Source organism: Cupressus sempervirens, chromosome 2, assembly GCF_028749045.1.
Source record: "Cupressus sempervirens isolate cs-2001-9-10 chromosome 2, ASM2874904v1, whole genome shotgun sequence".
NCBI classification, from domain to species: Eukaryota; Viridiplantae; Streptophyta; class Pinopsida; order Cupressales; family Cupressaceae; genus Cupressus; species Cupressus sempervirens.
The window spans coordinates 167,565,905-167,576,287 of record NC_143119.1 but is presented as its reverse complement, the minus strand read 5'-3'; the positions used below and the strand labels follow the sequence as shown (position 1 = coordinate 167,576,287).

At 32.3% G+C, this 10,383-nt stretch overlaps 1 pseudogene; it reads right to left on the bottom strand.

Annotated features, from left to right (window-relative positions):
* Positions 1-808: 808 nt before the first annotated feature.
* Positions 809-1,738, bottom strand: LOC149571582 (autophagy-related protein 16-like; annotated as a pseudogene).
* Between the last annotated feature and the right edge of the window lie 8,645 nt (positions 1,739-10,383).

Here is a 10,383-nt window from a genome sequence, read left to right as displayed (position 1 = left end):
GGTAAACTCAATTTCTCATTTTGCAATTTTTTTCATTTTTGTTCATCCCACTAATGTGGAACCCATTATTGTGGGTTCACCCACATGTCTTCTTCACATCATTCACTTTAGCTTCTTAGAATAATAAATGTACTAAGAGATATAACAAGTTTACCAGAACATGCCTTTATAACTCTATCTCAAAATAGTTTTAACCAAAACTTAAATAACTTCTTCTAGATTTAATATCTTGCACTTCTAAGGTTAGCTGCATGTACTAGACACTTAGTAGTATCTCCCTTTAACCTCACTACTGAAATTACTCCATGATTAGTCTGTAATAACTTGATCTTTTTGTTGTTCTTCTATTAGATACCATAGAAAACTGCTATGTTAACATAAGTTATAAGGAAATTAGATATCTAAATTCTTCAAGAGTTACTAACACACTTCTTTAGCCTCTAGGTCTCTCTTTTCTTTCTATATTAAATGTGTAAGCCCTCAATACATGGCAGTCATTATTCCTTCCTTTCCTAGTAACCTTTTTAATGTAACTCCTTACTAATGGAGAACATGGATATGAACTTGGAGATTTCAAGCCATCTAAATACTTATTTCAATAAACTTAGCATACATTGTAAGATGATGCATAAGATAAATGATAATAGATTCCTTATGCTTGTCATCATCATGGAAAGATTTATCAAGAAGTCTCTTAAGTGTTTTTTTTTGGCAAGATAGCTCTTAATGAGATGATGCCTAACTTCAAAGCCACTTGATGAAAAGAATCCAATTCTAATGTACCATTTTCATAAATGGAATCCTTGTCCTATTGTACCAATGCAATGATCTCATAACCAACCTCCTTTTCTAATTGTTCAAGAGAAAATTTTACTCCCTCAAGCTCATTGATAATTTTAGCAATTTGTTGCTCCGGTATTTTTGGCACTATATATTTAACATTCATTGGTCTATAACCCTATACTCTGAAAGTAGCTAAAACTTCCAATGATTGAACATAAAAAATATTGTGAAAGTTTTCTTGGATAGTTTTGAGAACAAACTAAATATTGCATGATAATATAACCAATTTTATTCTAGAAACATGAGCAATACTTAAATAGATTTCCAGTTTGTGTATCCTAGAAATAAAGATCACCATTCACATGTGCTGAATATATGTGTTTCTCATCTATAGTTAAGGACATAGAATTTTAGTCATGGAAAATGATGGTGTTTTCCACAAACCCTTTATGAAGGTCCCAAACCTCTATTAGTTGATCATAATTAGTACTTACAACTTTCCTGTTTGATAATTTTATGACATATATAGCACAAACCTTATTCAAATAACTTATTAAAGTATGAACAATATGAACAAACTATGCATCCCATAGATTCAATTTGTGATAATTACTAGCCCCTAGGATAAATTAATTATCACTAGAGACACCAATATCCAAAAAATAACCAAGGAAACCATGTAATGTACTTATCAAGGAGCCTAAATTTATATCCCAAAGTTTAACTGACATATCTTGGCAACTAGTGATTAGTTGATCACCATTGTTTTAAAAAAGAAAAGAATGGAAGCCACCTTGATGGGAAAGGAAATATATCTTATAGAAAATGATATACTTGGATTTCCATAATCTTCAAATTCCAACTCACTTTTTTGCATAACTCTTTCCAATTACTTCAATGTTGATTCTTCTATGCTACTAGCTTTGAAATGATTCATCATATCTTCATACATCATATTGTCCTAGAAACAACACAACTAATCGAAACATAGAAAATTAGTCACCAAAGCCTACCAAACATACCAAATTCCATTAAAAAGATGAATTTAAGGTTTTTCTAAGTTTTAGTACGTGAAATGCGTAAGATTACCATAAAAAGGGTTACTTGAAATCTAAATATTTGAGTAATTTTAATTTCTACATACCAGAGAATCTATTGCAACTTGTATGCATTAAAAATAGTTATATAGTTTATCACCATATATTCTTTCATTAGGGAAATTGCAAATGGTACTTCCAATTTAGGGATAGCCATGAAGCTATAGATTGATAGGCTATTCATTCCTTGAATAAATTATTTTTCCTTACTTTGACAGCTTGTTGAAATGCATAGGTAATTTCAATGAGAGTAGGCTCCAAATCTTGTTTCCCACCAATATATATGCCAAAGGAAACACCATCTTTATTTTTCCTTTCAGGCACATTGATTCCAGTATACCATATATATTCCAATATATATGTAAATGTATATATACATTCATATATGTATATATGTATATGTATGTATATATATACATATACATATATACATACATATATATTCCAATCCACATTATAAAAATGAACCTAATGAAGTTGAAAAGATGTGGCAGTTTTCTCAAATGGGTTTTTGGATTTGGTCAGCTATTTTGGTGGTTTTTTTCTAGGCTTATGATGGGCAAAGTGTGTTTAATCATCATCCTATTCTCATCACCATTGGAGTTATTGTTATTGACAGTGCCAAGATTTCTAAGATAAATCATAACTTCATTTACACTACATTGGATTGGTGGCCTCCTAAAAAGTGTGACTATAGTAGATGCAATTGAATTAAGTCTTCCATTATTAATTTGGTTAGTATTTTATGCTTTTTCCACTATTTGTGGTGTTTTGTTGTAGATTTAATGGTCACCCTTTCTATAGTGAAACATGAGTACTTAATGTTGTTTAAGAGAAAACTTGAAATCATAACTACAATAGGGAAATTAATGTTATTTTAGGCACTAACACTCTTTTCCAAATAATATAGAAGCATCTAGCAGCAATCCAACATACTCTCCCCATCCAAGATTTATTAGTGGAGTTTGCATCTGATATGGTGTGATGAAACCAAATTTAGATTTAGAAATCAAACTAGAGTTTCTCTTAAATATATTCATAAGGTATCCATTTTATGAAATCCAATTGCATGATTTAATTATTTTTTTGATTTCCTTGAATTGTGACTCAATTATAAAGAAAAAATTTTCTTAAATGTTTTTACAAACTGATTGTCTGTAGACAATAAAACTAGTCTTACATTTTCCTTGTATATTTCCCTATATTGATCTTTCAGTAAATAAAATTCAATTATATGTTTTTGTAACTAAAAACATTTCATATGTAATATTTTTTGGGATTTTGAGCTTTAAAATAGAGAATTTGTACTATTATGTGATAATCATTTGAAGAAGTTACTACCAAAAAAGAACTCCTTTTAGTGCTAGATCTAGATCACACATTGCTCAATTCTACTCTTTTTTTGAAGTCCCCCATGATGAGACAACATTTGTCACATCAAATTACTTAAATGAAATATAAAATGTTGAATCAAGTGTGCTAGTCAGTCAGTTACCTGGAAAAGTTGTTAAATATCATTTGTCTTTTGAATGATTTATTGTACATTTGTAAGGACTCATGTTTTAGTTACCTATTCATTTTCCTTGATTGCACCTTTCCATGTCTCCTAACAACTCTAATTACCTTTTCTATTTGTTATTAATGTTTATTATTAGTCTATTCATTGTTGACTTAAGATTTCTTCCTTAGACTTATTTATTCTTATCCACTTCTACATGACTTACAATCTTTTTCGTTCATGATAAGAGTTTCTTATGTTGAAATCTGATTGAAATGATCATTGCTAAGAAATATTATTGAAAGAGGGAGATTGTTGAAGAAGATTATGTGTTTTAATCATTGTTTTGTCAGTGATGTTAAATCTACTATTTACTAGTAAGATAATTTCTTATAAGATTCAAGTACTATCACTTAGCTAATTGATGAAGAGGATTTGATCAATAAGTTGTAACAAAAGCACCTAGAGGAAAGTTTGAGTTCTGATTATGTAATGAAGTACCAGGATTAGTTAAGACAGTGATGACATGATGTATTGATAATATACTTAAGGTTACAAAATGTTGGTTGGACTTAGAAAGTTTGGAAGAACAAGTTACACAAAGTTTGTCTGCCAAACTTTATTGAGTGGATAGTAGGTGCCAAGGAATGTCAGTACAAGCTAAACATAAAGTTGGTTGGAGTCAAGAAAAAGAAAATTCTAGTTGATGTTGAGCAAGACAGTTGATGTCAAGTAAAGTTTAGTTGATGTCAAGCATCAATAAACTTTAGTTGATGATGAGTGATTTTATAGTTGATGTTGAGCAATGTAGTATGTGCCAAGCATTAGAGGGTTGATAATGTCAAGCTGTTACATTATGATAAAGATCAAAGATTCATCAAATCTAAGCCAACAAGTTTTTTTTCTTGAAACTTGTAAACCAAGAGAAAGATTAGGTTGATGAGTTGGTGGCACATAAATTGATGTAAACCATTTTTAGGTGAATTCAAATGGATTCTAAGAGAAGTTTCTAGAAGATATACAAGATATGGGGTAGATACATTGTATCCTACCTAATCCATCCAAACAATAATTTTGGATGACGAAAAATGAGTGGGAAAATATCCTAATTTCCTATTTATAGGAATCTCTAGTCATGAAACAAAGTTTTCATGTGCGAGAACCTAAGGAAGAAAATGAGTTAAGGTTTTTGCTTCATCAAGTAACCTAAGAGGAAAGTTTGCAATGGCATGTTAAGCAAGAAGGATTAAGGAGATATATTCTTGAAGGGTGAACAAGCTATCAGAGCTACAAAATATGAAGGCCAAGCAATATTGAGGACTAAATAAGAGATTTGTAATTTGCAAGAGAAGTTGTCAGTTGTATCAGATCAAAGCTCTATTCTTACTCTCTAACAATTGTATTAGTCTATGGTAAATCCTTTGGATTAAGTTTGACCTAATAGTCATTAGTAAATTCGTTAACTAGGTGGCATTCCAAGTGAATGGCCTAAAGTACTCTAACAAGGCTCACTTCTAACAAGGTGATTGAAATCACTTAACTAGGTCACATTTAACAGTGTGTATTGTAACCTTTAACAAGGTTGGGTTTTCATAGGGTATCACTTCAAAAGAGTGAAAAGGAGTAGTATGTTACTAGTTGTTTTCCCCAAACTAGGTTTCCACATAAATCATTGTGTCAAGTGTGCTAACGGATCTATTATGTTTCATGCTTTATATTTCTGCAAGTTGATTTCTTAGTAACATACTGTAGATGCTCAAAATTGGTTCATGTCTACAATTTCATCATATTGTCATACCAAATCATCCCATTTTCTCATTCCACTAACTATGATCTATTGGCCAACTTGATCATATCTCAACAGTGTCTGTCATCACTCATATTCTCTTTCACATCAATTGCAAATCATTTTGAAGTCATATCCAATCAAGTTAGAATCATATCAAATCAACCCAGAATCACCCCAAATCTACCCAAAATCAATCTTAATCAATCTAGAATGTGTCAAACATCCCAAATCTATTATCATTTGTCCAATCCTAGCCATTTTTGTGGCTTTTAGTGCCTTGGAAACCTATCAATCTATCAAATCTTATTAATATGACCTTAGTACTATCATGCATCTTAGTGCTAGGTCAAACTATCATTCACATCATCTGATCGTTGACATTTTTGACTCTCTCAGTGTCAGATTGTAGCATTATCAACCACTTAATAATATTGACAATGTTTGTCAATGTTATTCATCAACCAATCTCAATCTTGTAGAATTTTGCAATGTTAGTTAAAGGTTACATGTTCTTAGTTCATGCCATGTGCCCTTGGCATGTTATCATTTAAATCAATCAATCAATTTGACCTTGGCTTTGGTCTATCCATCATTATCCTAGTCAATCTCCATTGTCATCACATTTCATCAAAGGACACTATCACACTTATTTAATCAAATTGGCCAATCATCTACTAATTTTCTCTATAAGATTAAACAACGCATAATTTAATCCTATGTCACTTCATTAATTATTCTTCTTAACTAACTTTCTCAATTAATTATTTTTATTAATTAATTGATTCATCATTCACAAACCATGGAAATTCTCAATTTCCTAGGTCATATTTTCCACTATTAATTCCATCTTTTTTACTAATTTCTATTTGTGTGGAATAATTGATTTTAATTCAAATATTCTACATGATATTGATATCACCATGAAATATGCACATGACACATCATCGATTCTCCATTTACACTTGGCTAAGATATGTCATAATCCATATATTCCTATTCCCTTATGCATATCCATATTTGGCTTCCTTGTGATAGATTCTTGGCTTTAAGTGGGTTTGAGGTGTCACATGATGTGTCATAGATCCTCTTCCATTTCTAGCCATGTTTGACTTCCAACGCATCATACAACCCTACATTTGGCATCTTGTGTCATATCTATCATGGATTCTCAAAGGAATCTCTTGCCAAGTCACATATCCAAGGTGGCAAGTCCAATGCTCTCATCTTTCATGTTGATTATAAAATGAGCATTCTTGCTCTCATTTCTAGTCCCTAAGTCTTAAGTCCTTCAAGTCTCTAGGTTCTTAGTATTTTGTTCCCTCAAGCTAAAATCAAATCTTCTAGTATTCTCATAGCATTATCATTACCATAGGCTTTGCTTCCAAATTTTGTGTAGTATAGGCAATTGGAGCTATATTACATGGAGAAGAAAGGTGGACATGGGATCTATAAGTGAAAGAGGGAGTTTGAACTTTGTGTTCTTTGTTTTTTTTATTTGGCTTTCATGGTAGCACAGAGGGTTTCAATGTAAGTTCATTGAGATTGTGATTTTATCATAGTATGCTAGACATTAGCCCATTTTCTGGTCCTACAATTGCTGAACCCAACATGAAAATGGGCTAATGTCTTGCCAAGTCCTAGATATAGAAATGAATTGCAATATGATACTAGGATGCCCTTGGCTTCATGCTATGAAAGAAGGGTCCTCCATATATCATCAATGTCTAAGTTTTCTTATAACAACGTGGAGGTTACCATCCCTAGTGATCTAGACCCTTCCCAATTTTGTGCTAATCTAAGAGATGCTAGTGCATACCAAGTCCCAACAAAAAATGAAGTAGAACCCATAGATTCCTCTAAATATGTGGGTGCAAATATACTCCTTATTAAGGCCAAGGAAAAGATGAAGATTGAAGACAATGGGTGTGGAGAGTAATCTATGTCTCAAATATCCCACATTAGGGAGTTTCCACTTTCTCCCAAATCTCATGGTAAATTACATTTATTACAAGACCAAAACTCTAAGATTAGTACACAAAATGATGCTTCTATCAATGAGAATACATCTATATGTATTAAGAAAGAAAAACAAAAACAAAAACCCACTTTGATATCTCCTAGCAAGTATGGAGCTGGGTTTATTATCATGCAAAAACAAGGCTATGATAGATGTAGTGGTCTTGGATCTCTGAAACAAGGAATAACTGAACCTATCACTACAAAAGGATGACCTCCTAGTTTGGGGCTTGGTTTTAAACCATTACTAATAGGTGCTCTGAGTACTATGATACCTACGTGTAAGACTATGGATGTTTTGAATGATGAAAAGGCATTTGAGGATACCCAACCTGAAACCAATAGTCCTCCAGCTTCTAAGCATGACCCCAATTATACCAGTAGATTAGATATATCCATATATATAACTTCAACCAAAGCCTATTCAACACTGATGATGACATCCCCTCAAGTTATCCTGAACTATTGGATTGGGGCCAATGTGGACCACCAATTTTTGATCAATTTGAAAATGATGATGCTCTCACAATAGACTTTGAAATCTATGAAGGCATTAAAATTGGTGATCATAAAGAAGTAATTTCTCTTAAAGTGAACACATTGGGATATTTTGGGGAGCCAACTCCACCTTCTAATTGCAAAAAAAAAAGAGAGAAAAATGAAAAAAGTAGGTCTCTTGGTGAAAATTGAAAGGTTGCATTAGACCATCAAAAATCAAAAACTAAGTAGCTCCCAAGGATACAAGATGAAAAAGATGATGCCATGAATATTAGTGTTCTAGTGTTCAACATGACATGAAGTCTTTTTGAGCTCTCTTGATTAGCTTTCATGTGGGAAGATGTTGTTCTCCATCTTCCCAATCCTTCCTTATATCTAACAGTTTATCCCCCAATCCTACTACGTGACTTGTATGATGACCAAAATTCAACCTCTATCCAACAAGCCTTTGAACACATCATCATTAGTGATATCGCACATAACATATGATCCTAAAAAAATCCTAAAAGACATAAAATGTAATGAAATAATCACTAAAAATCACAAAACATCCTGAAATAATCATTAAAAATTGTAAAATGTCCTAAAGAAACTAGTAACACAAAAACATCAAATATCCTCAAAAATCCTAAAAATCACAAAACCCACTAAAAATGTGTAACAAACCTTGTAAATATTCACTATGGATAATCATCCCTTTTTCTTAAACACTCACACTTTTTCAAACTAAAACTCAAAGCACTACACTTCAATAAGAACCACACCTATATAAGAAATGTGAACCAACAATTAATCCAACATGTCACTATGCACCTATCAGCTGAATCCACAAATAGAGCTATCACATGATCAATCTATCAAACACTATTTGAAGACCTAAAACACTAAAAGACAACTAATAATGGACAAGAGTAGATATTGGGTCACGTTTTTTAGTAAGTGATTTATTTTTTCTTTATTTTTATTTGATCATGTTCTTATGCCACTCGATGATATAAACTAAACCATGAGAGTGGTCATGATGGTTCATGGTCATCTTTTATTTTCTATCTATTACAATGTACCTTTCAGAGTCTATGGCATGTATATATGCCTTAGGAAGGACAAGGTCATTTTCTATTTGCATTGTGCTTGTTTATGCAAAAGGTTTGCATTTGCACTCTAGCCCTTTATACCATGATGTGTTGCATTCTATTTTCCATATCAAAATAAAGCTCCATTAGACATATAGTGCACTTTCTAAAAGAAAAATTCTTCACCTCATTCTAATTGGTTGTCATCTTATCTCCTTGGTCTTCTATCATTCACCTCTTCATCCAACACCATGATCATGTATTCTGATACACCAAATCATCTTCATCTTGCATTCCTACATTCATACATCATCCTACACTATTTTTCAACCTTTTGTGGCTTTCCACCTAGTTGAGCCTTACTTAGATCTTTTTTTGACCAATATTGACAAAATTTTACCATTTTTGACTTATTTCATCAATGTTATGTCATTTTTCCATCATTTTGGGCATGCACACAAAGTTTTAGGTAATTTCAAGTCCAATCAAGTTGATTTTTGCCCTCGAAGCCTTTTGGGGCATAGTCTACACTTCTAGAGCACACTTGGGCTTCCCAAGTGAACCATGGGCACACTTTGTACTATCATAGCACACTTGCACTTACCAAGTGAGATCTGGGTGCACTTGGATGCATTTTGGTTGCACTTGGGGTAGTAAGATGCCAAGAACTGCTCTTAGAGCCCCTATGTTGCACTCTAGAGCCCATAACTTTTGTGTATCAACTCTCATTTTCAATCTATCAATTGCATTGGATTTTTATCTTAATTTTGAAAAAATTGACATATCATTTTAATTTTTTTGTCATTTTCTTGAGTGATAACTCCTTAAACTACTCTCAGGCCTGTCATTGACCCTAGTTCAACACTCTAGACCTCATAACTTTCACATCGTAGTTCCAATTTGTGATCTATCAATTGCTATGATTTTTTATCCTCATTGTCAAGAAATTGACCTATCATATGCTTATATCGGTAAATTTATTAATGGGGAACCCATATATATCATCCCTACTAGGGCATGTTGTGGCATTCTCATCACTATTCTTTGACACAATGCTCTAAATCACATTGTATCAAAGAGGGGCAAAATGCAGATGCTCAAAAATGGTTCATGTCTATGGTTTCATAACATTGTCATACCAACTTATCCCATTTTATTATTCCACTAACTCTAATCTTTTGGCCAACTTGATCATATTTCAACAGTGTCTATCATCATTTGTATCCTCTTTCACATCAATTATAGATCATTTTGAAATCACATCAAATCAACTCAGGATCACCCCAAATCTATCTAGGATCACTCAAAATTAGTCTTAATCAAACTAGAACATGTCAAACATCCCAAATCTATCATGATTTGTCCAATCCTAGGCATTTTTATGACTTTCATTGCCTTGGAAACCTATCAATCTATTAAATCTTATCAATTTGGCCTTAGTACTATGATGGCTCTCAGTGTTAGGTCAAACTATCATTCACATCATCTGATCTTTGAAATTTTTGCATTTCTTAGTGTCAGATCATAACATTATCAACCATTTAATAATATTGAAAGTTTTCATCAATGTTATTTATCAATCAATCTCGATCTTGTAACATTTTACAATGTTAGTTAAAAGTTACCTAT